The sequence below is a fragment of the Phodopus roborovskii genome, unplaced genomic scaffold (genome assembly GCF_943737965.1).
Source record: "Phodopus roborovskii unplaced genomic scaffold, PHOROB, whole genome shotgun sequence".
NCBI lineage: Eukaryota > Metazoa > Chordata > Mammalia > Rodentia > Cricetidae > Phodopus > Phodopus roborovskii.
In genome coordinates, this window is record NW_026125669.1 from 742170 (window position 1) to 763798 (window position 21629).

The following is a 21629-nucleotide window of genomic DNA, read 5'->3' on the forward strand; positions in this document are numbered from 1 at the left end:
AAGGTGGATGATTTCTCTGATGAGTTCTTGGATTCAGTTTGCCAGTATTTTATTGAGTATTTTTGCATTGATATTCATCAGGGATATTGGTCTGTAGTTTTTTTTTCTTAGATGTGTCTTTATGTTTTCTTGGATACCAAGGTGATTGTGGTCTTGTAAATAGAGTTTGGTAATGAACCTTCTGTTTATATCGTGTAGAAAAATTTGAGGAGCATTGGTATTAGCTCTTCCTTGAATTTCTATTCTATTAGAGTTCTGCAATGAAGCCATCTGGCCCTGGGCTTTTTTTTTTTTTTTTTGGTTGATAGCTTTTTGATAACTGCTTCTATTTCATTGTGGGTTATAGGTCTATTTGAGTTGATTGTTTGTTCTTGATTTAATTTTGTAAGTGATGGTTATCCAGACATTTATCCATTCCTTTGCATTTTCAAATTTTGTGGAATACAGTTTTTCAAGGTATGACCTGAAAATTGTCTGGTTTTCCTCTGTATCTGTTCTTATGTCCCTATTTTCATTTCTGATTTTGTTAATTTGCTTTTTCTCTCTCTGCTCATTTGTTACTTTGGATAAAGGTTTGTCTACCTTATGATTTTGTTCAAAAACCAATTTTTTGTTGCATTGATTTTATTGTATTGTTATCCTGGTTTCTATTTTATTGATTTCAGGCCTCAAATTGATTATTTCCTAGCTTCTATTCCTCCACAGTGAGTTTGCTTCTTTTTGTTCTAAGAATTTCAGTTGCGCTGTTAATGCTCTAATGTGACTATCCTGTTTTCTTCCTATGGGCATTTAGTGCAATGAACTTCCCTTGTAACACTGCTTTCAAGGTTCACATTCAGGTATGTTATGTCTTTGTTCTTGTTGAATTTTAGGAAGTCCTTAATTTCTTTTCTTATTTCTTCTTTAACCCAGCTATGGTGCTATTATGCATTGTTCAGTTTCCATGAATTTGTAGAGTTTCTGCGATTTGTGTTGTTGGTGAATTTCATTTTTAAAGCATGGTGGTCTGATAATATACAGGGAATATTCTTTTTTTTTTTTTTTTTCTTGTATCTGTTGAGGTTTGTTATGTTGCCTAGTATGGGGCCGATTTTAGAAAAAGTTCCATGAGGAGCAGAGAAGAAGTTATATTCTTTTGTGTTTGGATAGAATGTTCTATAGATGTCTGTTAACCCCAATTGAAACATGACTTCTGTTCATTCTTTTGTACTTTGTTAAGTTTCTACCTTGTGTTCCTATCTAGCAGTGAGTTGGTGTATTGAAGTCTCCCACTACACGTGTGTGAGCTGTTATGTGAGTTTTGAGTTTTAGTAGCATTTCTTGTACAACTGTGGGTGCCTTTGCATTTGGGACAAAGATGTTCAGAATTGAGACATTTTATTCAATGATGGCTCCTGAGATGTATACAAAATGACCATCTTCATGTCTTTTGATTAATTTTGGTTTAATGTCTAAATTGTTAGATATTAGCTAAAACACACATGCTTGCTTCCTGGGTCTATTTGATTGGAAGATCTTTTCCCGTCCTTTACCATGAGGTAATGTCTATCATTGAACCTTAGATGTGTTTCTTTTATGAAGCAAAAGGATAGATTCTGTCTTCATATTCATTCTGTTAGCCTGTGTCTTTTTATATGTGAGTTAAGACCTTTAATGATGAGGGGGAGTAAGGATCATTGATTATCAGTGCTTGTTTATTTTAGATTTGTTGTTGGCTGTGGCATTCTGAATATATTTGGCTTGATTTACCCTTGGGTTTTGATGAATTGGATTATCTGTTGCCTATGTCTTTGTGAGTATATTAAACTTCCTTGGTTTGGTGTTTTCCTTCCAGATCTTTCTGTAGGGCTGGATTTGTAGTTATGCATTGAGAAAAATCTGGCTTTGTCATTAAATATCATGTTTTCTCCATCTATAGTGATTGAGAGTTTTACTGGGTATAGTAGCCTGGGCTGGCATCTATGGACTCTTAGTACTTATAGAACATCTATCCAAGACCTTCTGGATTGAGAGTTTCCATGGAGAAGGCAGGTGTAATATTGATAGTTAATAATGGTATGTTTCCTGTCCTTTTTCATTTGTTGCTCTAAATTTTCTGTCTTTATTCTGTATGTTAGGTGTTTTGATGTTATGTTGTCAGGGTTCTTTTTTCTTTGCTGCAGTCTATTTGCTGTTAGGTATGCTTCTTGTACTTTCATGGACATGTTCTTCAATGATTTTGTTGAATATGTTTTTGGCGCATTTGAGCTGGACTTCCTCACCTTCCTCTATGCCTTTTATTCTTAGGTTTGACATTTTCACAGTTCCACATTTCCTGGATGTTTTGTGTTAAGGATTTTTTGGATTTACGATTTTCTTTGGTCGTTTACTCTATTTCCTGTAGTTTATCTTCCACTCCTGAGATTCTCTCTTCCTTCTCTTGTATCTGTTGGTTATGCTTGTGTCTGTAGTTCGGGATATTTTGCCCACTTTTTCTATTTCCAGCATTTCTTCAGTTTGTGTGTGTTTTTTTTTTTTTTTTTTTTTTTTGTCTCTATTTCAGTTTTCAAGTTGAACTGTTTCCTTCACCTGCTTGATTATTTTTTCTTGGCATTCTCTGTTTTCTTTAAGAAATGTGTTCATTTCTTCCAAATTTTTGTTTGTTTTCTCTATCATTTCTCTAAGGGATTTTCTCACATCATCTTTGTGGGCCTCTATCATTTTTATGATGATAATTTTTAAGTCATTCTTTTCTGGTTTATCTGTTTTGGGGTGTTAAGTTCTAGTTGGTGTTCCTAGATTTTCATTGTGTTATTCTTGCCTTTCTGTTGTTAGGTGTTTTCTTGTATAGCTGTCTTCCCATAGCTTCTTCCAGTATGTGTTGGTGGGGTCTCTCCCTTTCTCTATGATGCTTCCCAGGTGGGCTTAGGTGGGTCGGAGGTTCAATGTCTGTAGCTCTGGGTGGTCCAAGCTCTCTAAGAGGTCTCTCCACAGGCATGGGCTCGGCGATGGGGCTAAAAGATCAGGCTCCAGCAGAAGACGGGATGGGGGTCAAAGATCCTGAATGCTAGGTCTCAGGATGTTCCAGGTGCAGATAGGCAGATCTAGCCTAGGCCTGGCCCTTTCTAGCTGAGGCCTCTTTAGCAGAGGCCTAGTGATGGGGGTCAATGATCCAGCCTGCAGGAACTCAGATTGGCACCATGGGGATAGGCAGATCTCTGGGAGGGACAATGAACTACAGTAGAGGACCTGCAGTGGGGGTCAGAGTCCAGGTAGTTGGGGATTATGGGTGGTCCTGCTTGGATAGGCATGTCTAGTGTTCTCAGAGCAGCTCCAGAAAGTTCCCCAAAGGTAGCAGGCTTCTTGTCTCCACCCTCTGTCCCAGTGCTCAACCAGAGAGGTAGAATAGTGGGCAGGGTAGGTAGGGTACAGGGTAGGAGGAGGGTAGGGTCTTGGTGGGGGATAGTGATTCTGTATCAGAACTCCAAGTGTTCTCTCAATGGGGATAGAACACTAAGGAAGGGAGATCTGGGGCCAATTCAGGGAGTTCCCAGGGAAGGGTGTTGGGGGGAATTTTCCAGAATTGGTCCCAGACTCACCTCTAGCAGGATCCTGGTGATGGTGGGGGTCAAAGAGTATGGGGGTCAAAAACTAGGCTGATATTCAGGATGTTTCTACACTGATGGGCAGATCTAGCTGGACCCCGGCACTCTCCAGCTGAGGTCTCTTTAGCAGAGGCTCGGTGATGGGTGTCAAGGATCCAGCCTGTAGGAAGTCAATGTGGCCCCAAATTCCTGTTTTTATATAAATTGAGAGATAATTTGCCACAAGTTTTTTTCAAATATTATGGACAGTTCAAAAATATTGTTACTTGAAATGCTATGCATATAAACACTTAAAAGACAAAAATGTTCATTGCACCTAATAAATCTCATGCAGATATATATATGTATAAAAGTTTACATACATGAAATAAGTATTTAATGAATAGTAAGAGTTATTAAGCATTGCATGAGTTTATACAGTTTGAAGGAAAGAATTCTTGAGAAAACTTCCTAAATCAACATGTATCTCCTTATCTATAAAATTGAGCCATACTAATGTTTACTTCACTGGTTTTAGATTCATATCAAATTAATTATATCAAATTAATTATTCCTTATATAATAAAGTATATTTGACAAATACCCCATGGTTAAATATCAGAACTTGTTAGTGAGCAAATGTCAGCTAATATTTCTATATCTGGTTTTTAAAGTCAAACACATTGAAATAATGCCAAAACATGAATTTAGTAAACAGATTTAGCAAGTTTCTGTCTTTGGAGATTACACATATTACAAATGAACTGAAATTTACATTTCAAATGCTCAGTGATTTATCACATCACATAACTTATTTAAACTGAAATTTGTTTAGTTTTTCTCTAATATTAACATTGCATATACAATTTAAAGAATAAATGTAGCTATTATTAATTAAGTTATAAATGTAATTTATGTAAGGGGGCCTTTTATGTTATCCTGACTGGTATAAATTTTGTGGCAGTAAATGTGTAGGAAATATAGATGTATTCAAAAATTGTAGAAAAAAGCCTATAAACATTCTGTGTCATTTGAAATTAATGGATTGATTAACCTTGCTAAAGAATTTTGGTAAATGTTGAATTTATTACAGCACAATTTTTAAAGACTAATTTTAATTTTAATTATGTATGTGTATTTGTTCATGTGACTGTGTGTGTGTGTGTGTGTTTACATAGGAGTGAAAATGTCTACGGAGGCCAGAAGAGAGCTATGTATACCCCTACGTTTAGTTACTCTCAGTAACTAGCCATTTGATATAAGCACTGAGAAACTGAACTATGTTCCTCTACAAAAACAATGTATGCTTTTACCCACTGAGCAACCTCTTTAGCCCCTTGAAAAATAATTCATTAGAAATTTTAAAATTCAAGAATACATCAGAGAAATCATCCACCATGACCAAGTAGGCTTCATCGGTAGATTGCAGGGATTGTTTAACATGCAAAAATCTATCAATGTGATCCACCATATAAATAAACAGAAAAAGAAAAACCATATGATTATTTCCCTAGATGCGGAAAAAGCCTTCGGCAAAATTCAACACCCTTTCATGATAAAGGTCTTGGCGAGGTCAGGGATAACAGGAACATACATAAACATAATAAGAGCAATATACAGCAAATCAACTGCCAACATCAAACTGAATGGAGAGAAACTTAAGGCAATTCCTCTAAAATCAGGAACAAGAAAAGGCTGCCCTCTCCATATCTCTTCAATATTATACTAGAAGTTCTAGCTAATGCTATAAGAAAACAAAAGGAGATCAAGGGGATCCAAATTGGAAAGAAGTCAAACTGTCTCATTTGCAGATGATATGATAGTTTACATAAGCGACCCAATAAACTCCACCAGGGAACTCCTACAGCTGATAAACACCTTCAGCAAACTAGCAGGATACAAGATAAACTCAAAAAAAAATCAGTAGCCCTACTTCTCTCAGACGAAAAAAAAGAGACAGAAAAAGAAATCAGAGAAATATCCCCCTTTACAATAGCCACAAGTAACATAAAGTATCTTGGTGTAACGCTTACCAAACAAGAAAAAGACCTATATAATAAGAACTTTGTGACTCTAAAGAAAGAAATTAAAGAAGATAACAGAAAATGGAAAGATCTCCCATGCTCTTTGATAGGTAGGATAAACATAGTAAAAATGGCAATCTTGCCAAAAGCAATCTACAGATTCAAAGCAATCCCCATTAAAATCCTACCACAATTCTTCACCGACGTTGAAAGGATAATAATCAACATTATATGGAAAAAAAATACCCAGGATAGCCAAAACAACCCTATAGAATAAAAGAACTTCAGAAGGCACCACCATTCCTGACTGTAAGCACTACTACAGAGCTATAGTTCTGAAAACAGCCTGGTATTGGCATAAAAATAGAGAGGTAGACCAATGGAAACGAATTGAAAATTCTGATATTAACCCACACACCTATGAACACCTGATTTTCGACAAAACAGCTAAAATTATACAATAGGGCAAGGACAGCATCTTCAACAAATTGTGCTGGCACAATTGGATGAGGGTGTGTAGAAGATTGCAGATAGACCCATGTCTGTCGCCATGCACAAAACTCAAGTCCAAATGGATCAAAGTCCTCAACACCAATCCAGGCACATTGAACCTCTTAGAAGAGAAAGTAGGAGGTACCCTTGAACAAACTTGTATAGGAGACCGCTTCCTGAACATAACTCCAGGGGCACAGATATTGAGAGAATCAATTAATAAATGGGACCTCTTCAAACTTAGAAGCATCTGTAAGGCAAAGGACACAGTGGACAAGACCATATGGCAGCCCACAGACCAGGAAAAGATTTTCACCAATCCTATATCTGACAAAGGGATGATCTCCAAAATATACAAAGAACTCAAGATTCTAGTCAACAAAACAACAAATAACCCTAATAAAACATGGGGTACAGAACTGAAGAAAGAATTCTCAATAGAGGAAATCAAAAAGGCTGAAAGACACTTAAGAAAATGTTCCACATCCTTAGCTATCAAGGAAATGCAAATCAAAACAACTTTGAGATATCATCTTACCCCTGCCAGAATGGCTAAAATTAGAAACACCAGTGATGACTTATGTTGGAGAGGATGTGGAGAAAGGGGAACACTCCTCCACTGCTGGTGGGAATGCAAACTCATACAGCCATTTTGGAGATCAGTATGGCAGTTCCTCAGGAAAATGGGAATTAGTTTACCACAGGATGCGGCAATGCCCCTATTAGGCATATACCCAAAGGATTCACATCCATGCAACAAAGACATCTGTTTAACTATGTTCATAGCAGCACTATTTTTAATAGGAAGAACCTTTAAGCAACCTAGATGCCCCTCAATTGAAGAATGTTTAATGAAGATGTGGCACATCTACACAATGGGATACTACTCTGCAGAAAAAAATAATTTTATCTTGAAATTCGCAGGCAAGTGGATGGCACTTGAAGAAACCATCCTATATGAGGTAACCCAGTCACAAAAAGAGGAACACAGTATGTACTCACTCATATATGGATTTTAGACCTAGATCAAAGGATCACCAGCCTATAATTCACACCACCAGAGGAACTAGGATACAAGGTGTATTCTAAGAGATTCACATAAAGTCCCTCACAGAACTGGGAAGGGACAAGTCCCCCAGGGCTCAGGTGAAGTGGGGGGAGGGCAGCGAATGGAGAGAGAAGTAGGAGAAAATGAGGGGGAAGAAAGGAAAACATGTGCAACCAGGAAGATTGAGCCTGGTTAGGAATAGAAGATAGGAAAGAGAGAGAGAGACAGAGACAGAGAGAGAGAACATAAAAGAGGGAGCCAACATTGGTTTGAAGATAAAATTGAACACAAAGAAAGGTCTAGAGAACCACAAGTCTGGTCCCCACTAACAATATGAGCTTCCGTGGAAAGGCTATCATAAATGCCCTTCCCGGAGAGTGAGATCAACAACTAACTTCTCCATGGAGCCCTCAACTAATGCCTGTTGGAAACAGGATCAATCACCCATAAATAAACTCTGAGTCGAACTAGAACCCAGATGCAGATGGAGAGGACAAGACCATGCGGCAGAAACACATACAGACAGCTTACCTGAACAAGGAGGAGCTAATGGCCACTAGACTGATAGCTGGGAAACCAGCATGGGACTGACTCAGGCCCCCCCTGAATATGCGTCTCAGCCAGAAGGACTGAGCAGTCTGAGAGAACTCAGACAGTGGAGCCAGGATGTATACACCAAACGACTTTGCAAACATATCCCCCATGGAGGTATGACTGCCTTAATCTAGAGACAGGAGAGAAGCCCTTGTCCCTGCTTCACATGACCGTTCAGATCTACATTTCCCCAAGTGGATGGTGTTCCCCTACATATGGAATTGTGGTGGAGGGATGGGATTGGAGGGAGTTTAGATTTCATGTGAGAGGGATGAGAGGGTAAAAGGGAGGGTAGGAGGGAGGGAGAAACAGAGGGAGGGAGGGAGGGAGGGTAGGAGGTAGGGAGGGAGAAGAAACTGGGATCGACATGTAAAATAATAAATTAAATTAAAAAAAAAAATGCTTTGACTCCAAAATTTAAGTTGAAGGACAAGTTACTGGGGAAAAGGATTTATGTTTTTGTTTCCACAGAAAATGAAAAGATGTGAATTCCTTCCAGAATAATATTGTTTGATAACGCCAGACTGCCTGAAACAGAGTACAAGGTGATCCTACATTCAAAACAGCTGGACAAAGCAGCCTTACAGACTATAGCCAGGATTTCTGCATCTTCTTCGACTCCCCCTTGACAGGGCCCCTTACCAGCAGAAAGTAGTTTGGAAAGAATGACGCCCAAATTCCCAAATATTGTGTATAAATGTTTGTTTTCATTTAATTGGACTTTGTTATATAAAATAAATTAAAAAAAAAAAAAGAAATTTTAAAAGTAGCCAGTCACTGGTCTTATCATATAAGGGCAACATGAGGTGTAGAACATCTTTACTTGGAACTACATTATTAAACTTATAAGACATTAAACATGTATTAGTTTTATTTTGTAGTATTAACTGAGTCTCCTCAACTCTAAAGGTACTGTCACCAGGCTGATTCAGAGAGCAGAAGCACAGAATTTTTCTGTGTATATTAGTTTGTTTAGGCTAGTAGCAAAGTAATACTAGCTAAGTAGTGTAAACAACAGAAAAGTTATTTGTCATTATCCTGGGTGTAAGAACCCTGAACAAGGTCAATTTTGTGTCTGAAAATGGGCATCCTTACTCTTTCTGTGTAATAAAAGACATCGTGAGGTTCTAGGCCTATGCAGGGAACAATTATTGTCCAAATTCACATCTCCAATCCTGATGCCATCATATGATATGTAGTTCAAAATTAGAATTTTAGTGAAGCATATGTAATATATAATAACCTCATCAGCTAATGCTTATTTCAATCAGCCACGCATTGCATATTTAAGATTTAGAACAAGAAAAATATTAGGAAATCTGCTTTACATATCATTTGGAGATTTATTTTTGCAGGGACTGTTTCCTGAGTTTTTACTCATCTTTAATAATAGCCAAATGTTTATTCAAGAAAAGCCTGCTTTCCTTTGTAATAAAAATGAGAGGTGCAGTGTATGTCTCCAATTTGTGGATTGGGAAACTGGTAACCCAATTATTTACTCAAACAAGAAGGATTAAATACACTTTACTTTGTAAAACATTAAAAATTTCTGGCAAACAAAAGAATGTATAATAATTTCATGCAGTGGCAATTTTGGCTCCAATGGTGGTAAGAGTTGTTAATTATACACACACACACACACACACACACACACACACACACACACACACATATATATATATATATATGTATACATATACATATATACATACAAGATTCTTATGGGGAGACATTCTAGATTATTAGATATATGCTATAAGAGTATATAACTAATGTGAATAGTTTTAGTGCCCAAGCACAACATACAAGTATAGCAGCAAAATTAGGTTTCCTTATTTAACAAAAGAGTCAACTAAAATGAAGCTATTGGAGAAGCAGGTCATTGGTTAAAAAGTTAGATAGGGACTACAAAGAGGCATGGATACATAAGCTAAGATCAAGCACTTAGGTTTAATTCCAAAATAAATAAGAATCATTTAAATGATTTTAAGCGAAATAAACACTATTTTTAACTATGTAGTTTGATAACAATTCTGCAAGCACATCATGGTTCATAGAGGTTTAATCTAGTGGATATTAGAAAGTCCTTTAACATTCAGAATAGAAATATTTTAACTTGGAGATATATATGCTGCTGAAGAACATGGAAAGAGGTAGGCAGACTAAAAGACCTGTTTTGAAAATTGAGCCAAATGGATCTGATGTGTGTAAATCTATAATGAATGTATATTTACTTTGAGAAAAATAATCTTAAAATAAGAAAATATATTTTAGCCTAGATAAGTGATCCAACATTAGAATTATATATAAATTTAGGGAAAATAGAGACAAATGAATCAAGAGAATATGAAAAGTACAAAGAAAATAAATAATAATTTGCATAGATTCATAAGCCATTCTTGTAATCAGTAGGGGTAGAGGAATAATTTGACATTATAAAAGTAAAATCAATTAATCATACATTCTTAATTATGTAATAGGATTTTGTTTAAGTCATTTATATAATAGTAAGAGTTTGTCTCAATAACCAGAACACAATATAATCAACAAAAGTAGCTTTACATTCCAGTAACAATACAGAAAGCTTCTTAACACCCTGCTTGGAGTTTAGAAAAGACTAACTACAATAAGTCTTTCTATTTACTTCTTTGTTTAATAAGAATTAATTGCAATAAACACTTAAATTACACTGTAAAATGAGTAACAATACAGAAAGCTTCTTAACACCCTGCTTGGAGTTTAGAAAAGACTAACTACAATAAGTCTTTCTATTTACTTCTTTGTTTAATAAGAATTAATTGCAATAAACACTTAAATTACACTGTAAAATGCCTAGATATTAGAGCTAATTATGACACTTTCTTTCCTACAACACAAACTCACCACCTTAGTAAGAAATGTGAAAATTTTTTTCATTTCACTTGAATTATTTGTTTTCTGGATGCTTAGTTTTGTGTTATTTATATATTCTAAAAACTAATTCTTATTCTAAAATTCTAAAAACTAATATTTATCTTCTTTATCGATTTTTTTTCTTCTGTACTCTAATTGACAGCTTCTTTTGCTTTACAGATGTCTTTTAATTTCATGAAGTCTCCTTTGACAATTACTACTGTAATTCTATGGGTGGCCAGAGTCCTAGAAAAAAAGTTCTTGCCAATAACTATATCTTACCTGTGACTATATCCCTAATTTTTACTGAAGTATCATCAGTATATAATTTCTTTTAACAGGATTTTAGGTTATTTACCATTAAATTTTGTGTGATGTAAGAGATGAGACCTAGTTTCATTCTGTTGACATCCCACTTTAACCAGTGACAGTTATCAAAACCTGTGTGTATTTTGAGCATCTTTGTCAAAAGTAGTTATCTATAGTCCAGTGATGATGACTGAACCCTCTCGTCTGTTTTTCTGATGTACATTTCTGCTTTGTGCTGGGGCCATGCTGATTTAATCACCATGTCTCTGTAGTATGCTTGAAGTTGGATGTGATGATTCTCCCCATATTCTTATTGCCAAGGATCAGTTTAGCTAGCTTTCTCCCCACACTTCCATATAAATTTAAAAATTATTCTTTATATTCTATGATGAATAACCATAGATTTTTTAAATGGAACTTCATCAAGTTTTTAGACTATTTTCAGTGGCCATTTTATCAATATTAATTGTACTTATTCATGACAAATACATAGTCAAATTTAAAAACAGACTATTGAACTCAACAGAGAGCTCTCAAAAGAAAATTTTGAAGTGCTTATTGATCATTTTATAAAAGCATTTGCTATCATTGGCTATTACAGAAATGAAGAATAAAACCACTTTCAGATATCACCTCTCTTCAGTTAGATTGGGCATCTGCACAACAACATTACAACAAATGTTGACAAGGATATGTGTAATGTGGAGGTGAAATATTTAATCAGGGAAAGGCTTTAAAGGGAGACAACAGGGGAGAAAGAAGGATTAAACAATTCAGAAACTGGAAAAATCCTTTTGGAAACCTACTACCTTGAAAACTGATTTAAAAATAATAATAAAAATGACTTTGAAATGGATGTGATAACTTGTGTGGCAAGGTATCAATAAGAAATAACTGGCTACTGGACAGAGTCCAGTGCAGCTGCTTGGCTACTAAGGCTATGAAGACTACAGAGTTATACAAACTCTTGTCATCCTTCCTGACTACATAACAGAATTAGATAATAGGACCCTATGACTGATAACAATATTTTGGTTATAAGTCAGAAAAATATGTTTAGAATAACCCAGGAAATTTCTTCCTTAGTATCTAGTTTTTATCCAGCTAAGATGTACTATGCAGTTCGCCAATGGTCTTTGTGACCCAGATCTTACCTATTCAAGAAACAATGCAATTTGTTTTATAAGGTGTGCCTACCTGTGCAATAATTGCATGTCCATCATGGGAGTAACTAATTGCTCTATGATTGTACACAGTCAAAAATTTATGTTTCTGTAGGTCTTGAGCCTTAAGGGAACTTACTGCTGCCACTTATTTAAACTGATATACAATCATCAAACTACCTTCTAAATATCTAGGATTTTATTATTAATTTATATGCTATTTATACTGAAACAATAGGGCATAAATTATATCACCTGAATCATTTTTAAATTATTGAGAATTGGTTTAGTGCTACATTCTACACATGTGTACATATATTGCTAAACAACCATTTATATAGTGGTATGATTTAAGATGAAATAATATAAGTGGTAAAGATAATGTCATGATATAGTTAGTTAACACTTTTTGTACTGTTATACTTTTGTTAAAACAATTTCCAAAATATGTTAGTGGATTTTAAAACTTTGAACTAAAGCAGATCCAACTTGTGAATAGTTTATCACATTTGTGTAACAAAAGATAAAACTATCACAGTAAACTTACATTACTTAGATTATGCATAGGGAAATTGCAGAACTGAACTGAAAGTAAGGACAGCACTTATTTGTATGACTATGAAAACAAGTGAACAAAGAAACAAGCAAACACTATTTAGTTTTTAAAATTTTTTTTTATTCTTTGGCAAATTTATAAATATACATTAATTAATACCAAATACTTTCACCTTCAAAATTTCACAGACCCTATTATTCCCATCTTCCCATGTCTCTTCCTTAATAATCTCTTTTTTAAATTAATATCTTCATTTTTGTGGCCTAATATGTGCAACTAGGGCCATCTGGGTGACCATGTCATTGGAGTTATAAGTTGGAGCTTGGTGCTATCAGCTGTAGTCTACTCTAACTCCAATGACAGAAACAAATAGTGAGCTAGATACGCTCCCCTGTGCATCAGTTACACAATTATTGTGAGAGTAATCAAGTGTTTTCTGGTCGGTTTTGGTGAGCATTCCACCTGAGGAACTCTATCACTTACTGGAAACCCAATTTACAAGTTACAGCAGGAAGGCCATAAGGCAAAAGGGAGAATTTGATGTTTTTATCTAATTAAACTGACCAGAATTTTCCAGTAGCCAATAGTTCAGTAGTAAGGAGCAGGGCTCTATGAGTGCTTCCTCTTATATAACAACTTCAGAGCAAGTGTTGAGCAGACTCAGTGTGGGGAACTGCTCTTGTTTTGCATTCATGATTTCAATGTCATCTGAACCTTAAAGTAGGTAGTGTAAGTGTTTTGTTTATTTTCTGAGCCTTTTCAACTATCACTTATTCTCAGCACTGTGGGCATCTTTGAATCTCAGCATTAACCACTATTCACTGTATAGAAAGGCTGTCTGATTAAGGAAGGCTGAGAGTAGCATTTCTATCTATATGCATATAAGCAAAGATATGTGGAAGACAACTTGATGCTACGGTCACTTTAGTCAGAAAAAAAGTATTAAATTTCTCCTGTGTCTATGATATTCCAGTGATAAATTGTTACCTGGGCATGCGGTGTCATATATTCCCTCATGTGGAGTGCTCCTCAAACCTGACCAGGGAGCACTTGTTTACCCTCACAACAATTGTGTCACTGTTGCAAGCAGAAGCATATATAGTTCACTAATTGTTCCTGTCATTAGGGTTGGGTTAGACCACTACCATCTTTTCTTCTCTAGCTGCTTACATTTATACTGGTAGACAAAGTCATTATCAGTCTTAATTAGCAAGGTAATGAATAGGAATAAATGGCAGAAACTCATAGATGCCTAGGACTCAAAGAATAAATAGGGGTGAAAGCTTAGTCTCAGCAAAACATTTTGCCACTCTCTCTAAATTTCAGAAAACATAGAAGGGGCAATAAGACAGAGGCAGAATAATGGCTGTGGAACGGCCTAATATCAACACTACAATCATGTACTCACTACTGTCATTACTGGGACTAGGCTTGACAAGACTGGTTCTGTCACCAGTCAATAGGTGGATAGTGCTTCCCTACTTAAACATTCTGGCACAGGAAAGTTATAGTCTTCTGTTGTATACTCACACATGAGACAAGACGGCTGTAGTGAATATGTCTAAAGGCAAGTCAGACAGACAACCTTTGTTAAAATTGAAGGGTCACATAATCCTAATAAACATTTTCATGTGTATACAAGACTATTGAAAAACAAATTTAATAAAATTTCCAATTCAGTTTGAATTTATATGTATTCACCAAAAGAAAGACTAGCTCATTTCCCAGATGGCTCACTGAATTGCATGATCAAAACCACTCACCCAGATTCCGGATACAGATTGGAAAAGGTTTCTTTAAATGATTTGTCACGTGTCACCCAGAACTGAGCAGTACTGATCATAAAGATGCATCCTTCAATACCATAAAAGACTATGAGATTAAAATCTCTAAAGTATAAAATTTCTAAATATCAGAGTATCAAAATTTACAATCTTGAGAACTTAATTTTATAATTCTAAGAGTCCAAATCTTGAAAACCAAACTGCATGTATTTTAAAGTTACCTAAGACATAAATAGCCAAATCCTGTGGGAAGAATTACTGTGTTTTCAAATGTACAAAACTATTCAGTCTTATGCTACTTCTATTCCTTCATGCAGAAGACTATGTCTCACTTCAAAAAAAAAAAATCTTATCCAAGAATAAAAACAAATGGGCAAGCTCAATAACCTAATAACCTTCTGAACACAATTCCTGCTGATGAGCATATTTGGTCAGAGTTTCTAAACACAACAACTATTGAAACGTGAAATTTTCTCAGTTGTAAACTTGAGTGTGGAAGGAAGTCTTTTCATTTTACTAAAATAATTATAAAATGCATTTTATATTGTGAATTTTTAAAATTTTCTCCAGCATTATTTTTAATTGAAGAGACAAAATGAAAATCATCTATTAATCAAAAGAATCAACAAACATAGTAAATATGTGGAATTTTTGGGTGCTGAAGATTTAATAGAATAATCGAACCACAATGACAGATTTGAAATTAGGTTGTATTAAAGCTTCTCAAGCTATATTTAAAATCATAAGCAGTATTTTTAGTTATTCAGATTAGCCTAATATATTTGTGAGAAATTTCAAAATTGAAATTTGCTACATAATTACAATGCCCAATAAATAAATAAATGGTCATTTGTATTTATTGAGGAAGTAAACTTCTATGCATCTATACTCATAAGGCCAATTGGGATTACATAAAAAGATTCTGACTCAAAAGTCAATAATATCAAATGAAAACTGTCTTCTAATTCATTTCTTCTACCTTGTGATATTTAAAGATATATTACATGAATTAAAGGTCACATTAGTCTGAAGAAATCAGCAAAATAGTTGATCTGTGAAAAAAATAATTATGTGTGTACTAGAAGACATCCATAAATTGGTGAGGATTTTTATACTTGTGTGTGTGTGTGTGTGTGTGTGTGTGTGTGTGTGTGTGTGTGCACATGTGCCATGGCATTTGTAGATGTCAGAAGAGAACCCAAAGGAGTCATTTCTGTCCTTCTGCAACCTCAGTTATAGAGACTAAACTCAGGTCAATAGATTTTTGTGGAAAGCATCTTTAGTTTTTGAGCAATCACACTACTCTGTAGCACCAATTTTATTTATAATATTATACAGTATTATTAGTATAGTACATTTATCAGTGTTATTTCTGCCACATTTTGCTTGAAAGTACCAGTAATATATATTCTACAGAGTTAAAATAAACCTACATAATATAGCATATACATATTAATTAAGAATGTAGATATGTCAATCAAATAATAGGCAAATGACAAATAGAGCAGCACCGAATGAGGGGCTTGTAGCTCAGTGGTACAGCATTCACATAACATTTGCAGTGCCCTGATTTGGATTTTCAGTCCGAGAAAGGTAAAATAAAATAAATAAAAATCACCAAATAGAACATAAGTATCAAATCAGAGACACTCTGTGATTCAATGTAAAAGGCTAATGTAGACAACAGTGAAATCACACTGGATCCTATGTTGTATCTAGTTGTCTTCCCTAGAAGTCCAGAGAATCCTAGTAGAATTTTTCTATTTTCTAGTATCAATTTTCTACTTTTTCTTTTCCTTTTGGTTTTCAGTTGGTTGGGTTTTATAAAATTCTTTTCAAGTTGCTAGGTTTATATTGTATTATTTCATGTGCTGTATAATTCACTTTACATCATCTCCGGTATCACAGGTAAAATGCTTGTGAAAATTTACATAGAGATCTAATTTCAGAAAAACTATGTATTCAAGTTTTTCAAATATTTCTGGAAGGACAGTTTTATCTCTCTGATTGTAATATTGTAATAAACATGGTCCATTATTATTTGTACAACTGATTATTTATGTTTATAAGTGCAAATATTGTTATTGTCCATTTTAATGGGCAAAGAGACTAAATAAAGTGTCCTGGACTGTTTTTACATATTTTGTGCATAAATGGCCTGCTAATATATAAATATATTTATTTTATTTAGTTATCAAAAATTTTATAAAAAGTTTGGGGTACTTAAATTGTACAGATTTTCTTATGTGTTTCAGTATTGTGAACTAAAGAAAACTTTAAGGAATCATAGTAAACATCACTTTTCCTTATGGAAATTCTAAGTTTGGTATTATATGCAGTTTAATACAGGAAAGAGTGAAAATTCTAAGGCATATCAACAAAAATATTAAAGAAGACATGTAGAAACTAACAAGTTTTACATCATATACAAGAAGTGGTAAATCAATTATTATTATAGAATGAGATCTCATAATTTGAGAATCATGATTAGGTAAAATTATTATCTAAAATAATTTTGAACTTAGAGTTCTGTTACATTTAAAACTCCCTGGAGAAATATTTGTAGTTTTAGCTGCAAAAATTAAATAAACAACTAGTTCATTAGCAATACAAGAAATAAAAAATAATTGTAATCCAACTTATAATAGGAATTATGTATGTATACTTAAATATTATAAAGTATGTCTTATGTAAATGTTTACCAAGAATAACATTAAAATTAACAATTAATTTATAATGAGAAAACTTTTCTTAAAAATAAATCAATTTCATGTCATACTCAACGAAATGTATTAAATGGTTCAAATATTATACATAGTTTTCATTACCCTAAAAATACAACTACTAAATATTTTATTCTAAAATTTTATTGTAATATCATTATAGAGCCTTAATTAAAAGGTACAAATAAATACAGTCCCGTTTTATTTACTATGTTAATTCTACAATGCAAAATTTTAGAACCCACTGCACTCCAGTTATATCTATGACACATTAATATATTCCACTACAGCAATACAAAGCTTGTTTTGTTTTGAAAATTCAATAATGTTTTTTTTATTTTAAAATGCAAGACATACCTAAGACTCAGAAACATTACATATGAAAAGGCAAGAAGAATCTAAGAGCCAGAGTTTCAGGAAATCTGATATGATTGTGTACCAGAAGCTACAACCATACACAAAGTCTAAAATGACAACACCAATAGAATAGACTTACCAAAGTTAACGATGGGAAACCTACGAGGCCTCAGCCATACACAAATAACTCAGGCCATTGAGGAAAGCAAGAAAAGAGAGAGCTAGTTTTCCCTAGGGAAGAACAATCCGATTAACTGTCCAATGTCAAATGTCATCCCTGAAAACATACATATAAGTAACATTATACAAATTGAGCATGATACACACACACACACACACACACACACACACACACACACACACAAGCTATATCAATCAGTGGGGAAAAAAAAGAGGTCATGAATTTGAAGGACAATATGGGAGACTATATATGGGAGGGTATAGAAAGAGAAGATGGAGAGACAGGTTTAATTATATTACAATAAAAACAATATGCTTTGTCATGTTGCCACATTTCAAATAATATGAATTTTATCTATGTACATCTGTGTGTTCATGGCTCAATCAAAGGCCTTTACTCTTTCTTTAATTGAACATCACAAAGATCATCACATGGGGAGGAATCTGGGATACTATATAGAAATCTTTAACACAGTATGAAAGTTATTGAGTCACTGACCCCAACTCACCCAACTAACAAAGAAACCAATTCCTTCAAGTTATGTTAACATGTTGAACCTGAAATTTATAGTACATATTAATTTTTAAAATTTTTTTCTCTGATTTTACTTGCTAATAGCATAGATTTCACAGAAATACACAGGCATTGCCCTTTGGGTCAAGAAACAGAGAAGAGTATATTTCAACATTATATTTGTACATTAATTAAGTTGTAATACTTGATTGCAAGAAAAAATCTAAGGTAAATAAATTTGGTCATTGCATTTAAGGCAATTTAATTGAACAGGGTGATTATAAAGTAGGCTATAAATCTTAAGGCTTAAATGACCTCAATATCTACTATTTACTCTGATTATGAAGTTCAGAAAAATTTCTACTTTCTTTGATATTTTCCTTATGATGAGTTATCACAAGAAACATTGTTAAAACATACAAGGAATATTTCAAATTCAAATCATAATAACAGATATCATTATTTTGATGTACTGTAATCATTATACTATCTACAGAGTTATAGAATGTTGAATTCATTCCCTTTGAAATCAGAAAAAAATATGGCAATGAATTTTGTATAAGAAAACACAAAATAAATAAACTCAAGACAGGCATTAAAAATAATTTGTCATCTAAGAAGAAGAAAAATAATCATGGACTCTGAAAGGAGCTGCATATACATTATTAAGATAAATAACATGTTCTACAAAGTGTGGCATATGAACATAGTAGCTTTATATTTTTACATTTATAAAAAGATTGAAATACAAGAAAATAATTTTTGTAATACCATTTATAACAGCTTGTTGTTTTTGCTGTCTCCTCAAGATGACTGAACAAACTACAAAATATCTAAGTCATGCATGTTGATTAGTACAATGGGTGGACTTGATCTGCCAAATGTTATTTTAAATCTATGTGAAATAATTTATATTTTTAAAATATAAAAATATTTGACTAAATGAGAATCTCAATGTAGTGTATAATATACTTATTTTTTTTAACCAAGACTGCCTCTATAGGAAGGAAATTTTGGGTTTTTTAATAAATGCTATTGTGTTTTCAGATTTCAGTATGAAGAGAGGAAACATTTAAAGAGTATTTCAAATATTACACAAAAATATAGCGTTTGACAATATATCAAATATGAAAAACCATGGAATAAACTCTAATTTAAATATGCAGCATAGTTATAATTTTGTAGCAGGAAATCTTTAAATGAGAAAACAAAACCTATAAAGACAGAACAATATAATATTAACTATACTAACTTGATATTACTACAATAAATCTAAATGAAGATGATGCTAATAAAAAGTTTAGTAGTACTAATCAAGAAGACCAAAGATTCTCAGAGAAAAGGATGACTTTAGATCAGAAGAAGAAATAATCCAGGACAAGACATGTTCATATCATAGTCTCAAAGCAATGCAAAATCTCAAGGGGAGACAATAAGACATGAAAACCGACTGAAGATAACTATATCGATCAATTCGGCAAATTTTAGCCCAACATAATGTTACCCCATAATGTATAAAAGTCGGTTTCTGTGAATTCATTCTGCTAAAAAAAAATAGACACAAATTAATCCAAAGTTAGGTAAGTAGAAAATCTAATCATGAAATATTGAATGATCTATGTAATGTAGACAGCATGCCTCTCAGATATGCAGTGTAGCTCACAAGTCCTTAAATTTTGAGAACAACAATACAGCACCTCTCCAATGATACCATTATGGAAATTAATTGGATAAAAAAAGCATAACTTCTCTTAGGTTTAAAGAACCCTGCTTTGGCAGTGTGCACCCTTGACAGGGTGTGATATCACCGTGTCTTTGCTTCTGTGGACTTCTTTCCTAAAACTATTATCCCATGTAATCATAAGAAAGAAAGCCATCTGGTAAACTCAAACTGATGGACATAGTGTCATCAAATATCTGCTGCTTTCAAACCTCTTGATATAATTACAAATGAGAAATGTCTGATAATAGAGTGCAGTAAATAAATATGATGTGGTATTCTGGATAAGATCCAATATAATTTTATAATAGAGAGAAAAATCATCCAATGTTTTATTATATATTTTGGGAATGACAAAGAATTGCAATTGCAACTCCTTTGTTGAGGCAAACTTCGGTTACATTCTCAGAGACCAATCCACGAGGAAGCCTTTAAAAGCAGATGGGGAGTAAATTACAAAAGATACAATACTCATTGTTAGAAATCTGCTCAGCATTGGTTCTTTCACATAAGTGCCATGGCATTGCTAGACAAGTGTTCTCTCCACATATGCTTCTTTGAAAAGCTCAATCTTAATGCAAGGGGCTGGGACCAAGCCCTGCTCCAACCTATTGTGCCAGACTATGTTGACTTCTCATGAGAATCCTTACCCAAGAGGAGAAGTGGATTGGGAGTGAACTGGGGCTTATGGGAGGCGAGGGGGATGGGAGGAGAGGTGGGAGGGAGAACTGTGGTTGGTGTAAAATGAGAGAAAAAAAATTAAATGGAAATAAAATGGTAAACTTGTCACAGAAACCTAAATATACATGCAAGGCATTGAAAGCTAAAGGTACTGACACAATGAAGGAAATCTCTTTAGGGCATTAGTTGTCTCATGGGGAGTGGCGCTATTAGGAGGTATGACCATATTGGAATATGTGTAGCCTTGTTGGAGGAAGTGTGTCACTATGGTGTTGGGTTTTGAAATTTCATAAACTCAAGTCAGGCCAGTGTGATTCAGTTTTCTCTTCTGCTGTGAATGGGTCAACATGTAGGACTCTCAGCTCCTTCTCTAGCACTATGTCTGTCTACATGTCACCATGTACCTCCATGATGACAAAGGGCTAAACTTCTAAAAATATAAGCTAGCCTCAATTAAATGTTTTATAAGAAAAAAAAGTCTTTAGCAAAGTTTCTATCTTAGGTAAACACGAGCCTCACCTAGTATTAACTTGCTAGTTAATTTTATCTGGTTCTCACATGAATTATGTCATCTTGATCTTACCAACTTTTACACATGAGCAGGGGGTGGTAGCTCATTTCTGTAGTCATGGTTTACTTGAGAGGCAGATAAAAGAGGACTGGATCCAATGTAAATCCAGCCTGAGATACAAACTACATTGCAAGACAGTCTGTTCTATATATCTGGAAGAGTGAATGTGAAAGTATAAAGAAGTTTTATAAATAAGTTACTTACAATATTGATGTATTGGCTGTGATAAATACTTTATTACATACAACCAAGTTTTAAAGAGCATCATACACTGGAGAGAGTGTGTATAACAACCATTTTTATGTAAACTAAAAACTCTTTAAAGCTTGTTATAATGTGGTGTCCATGATGCCATTTATATAAAATCAGTTGAAAATGAACTGCAGTATTTTATTTATGCTTGACTGTTAAGATACAAGGGAGAGAAAATAGTGATTTTCTTAAATTTGGTAATCTTG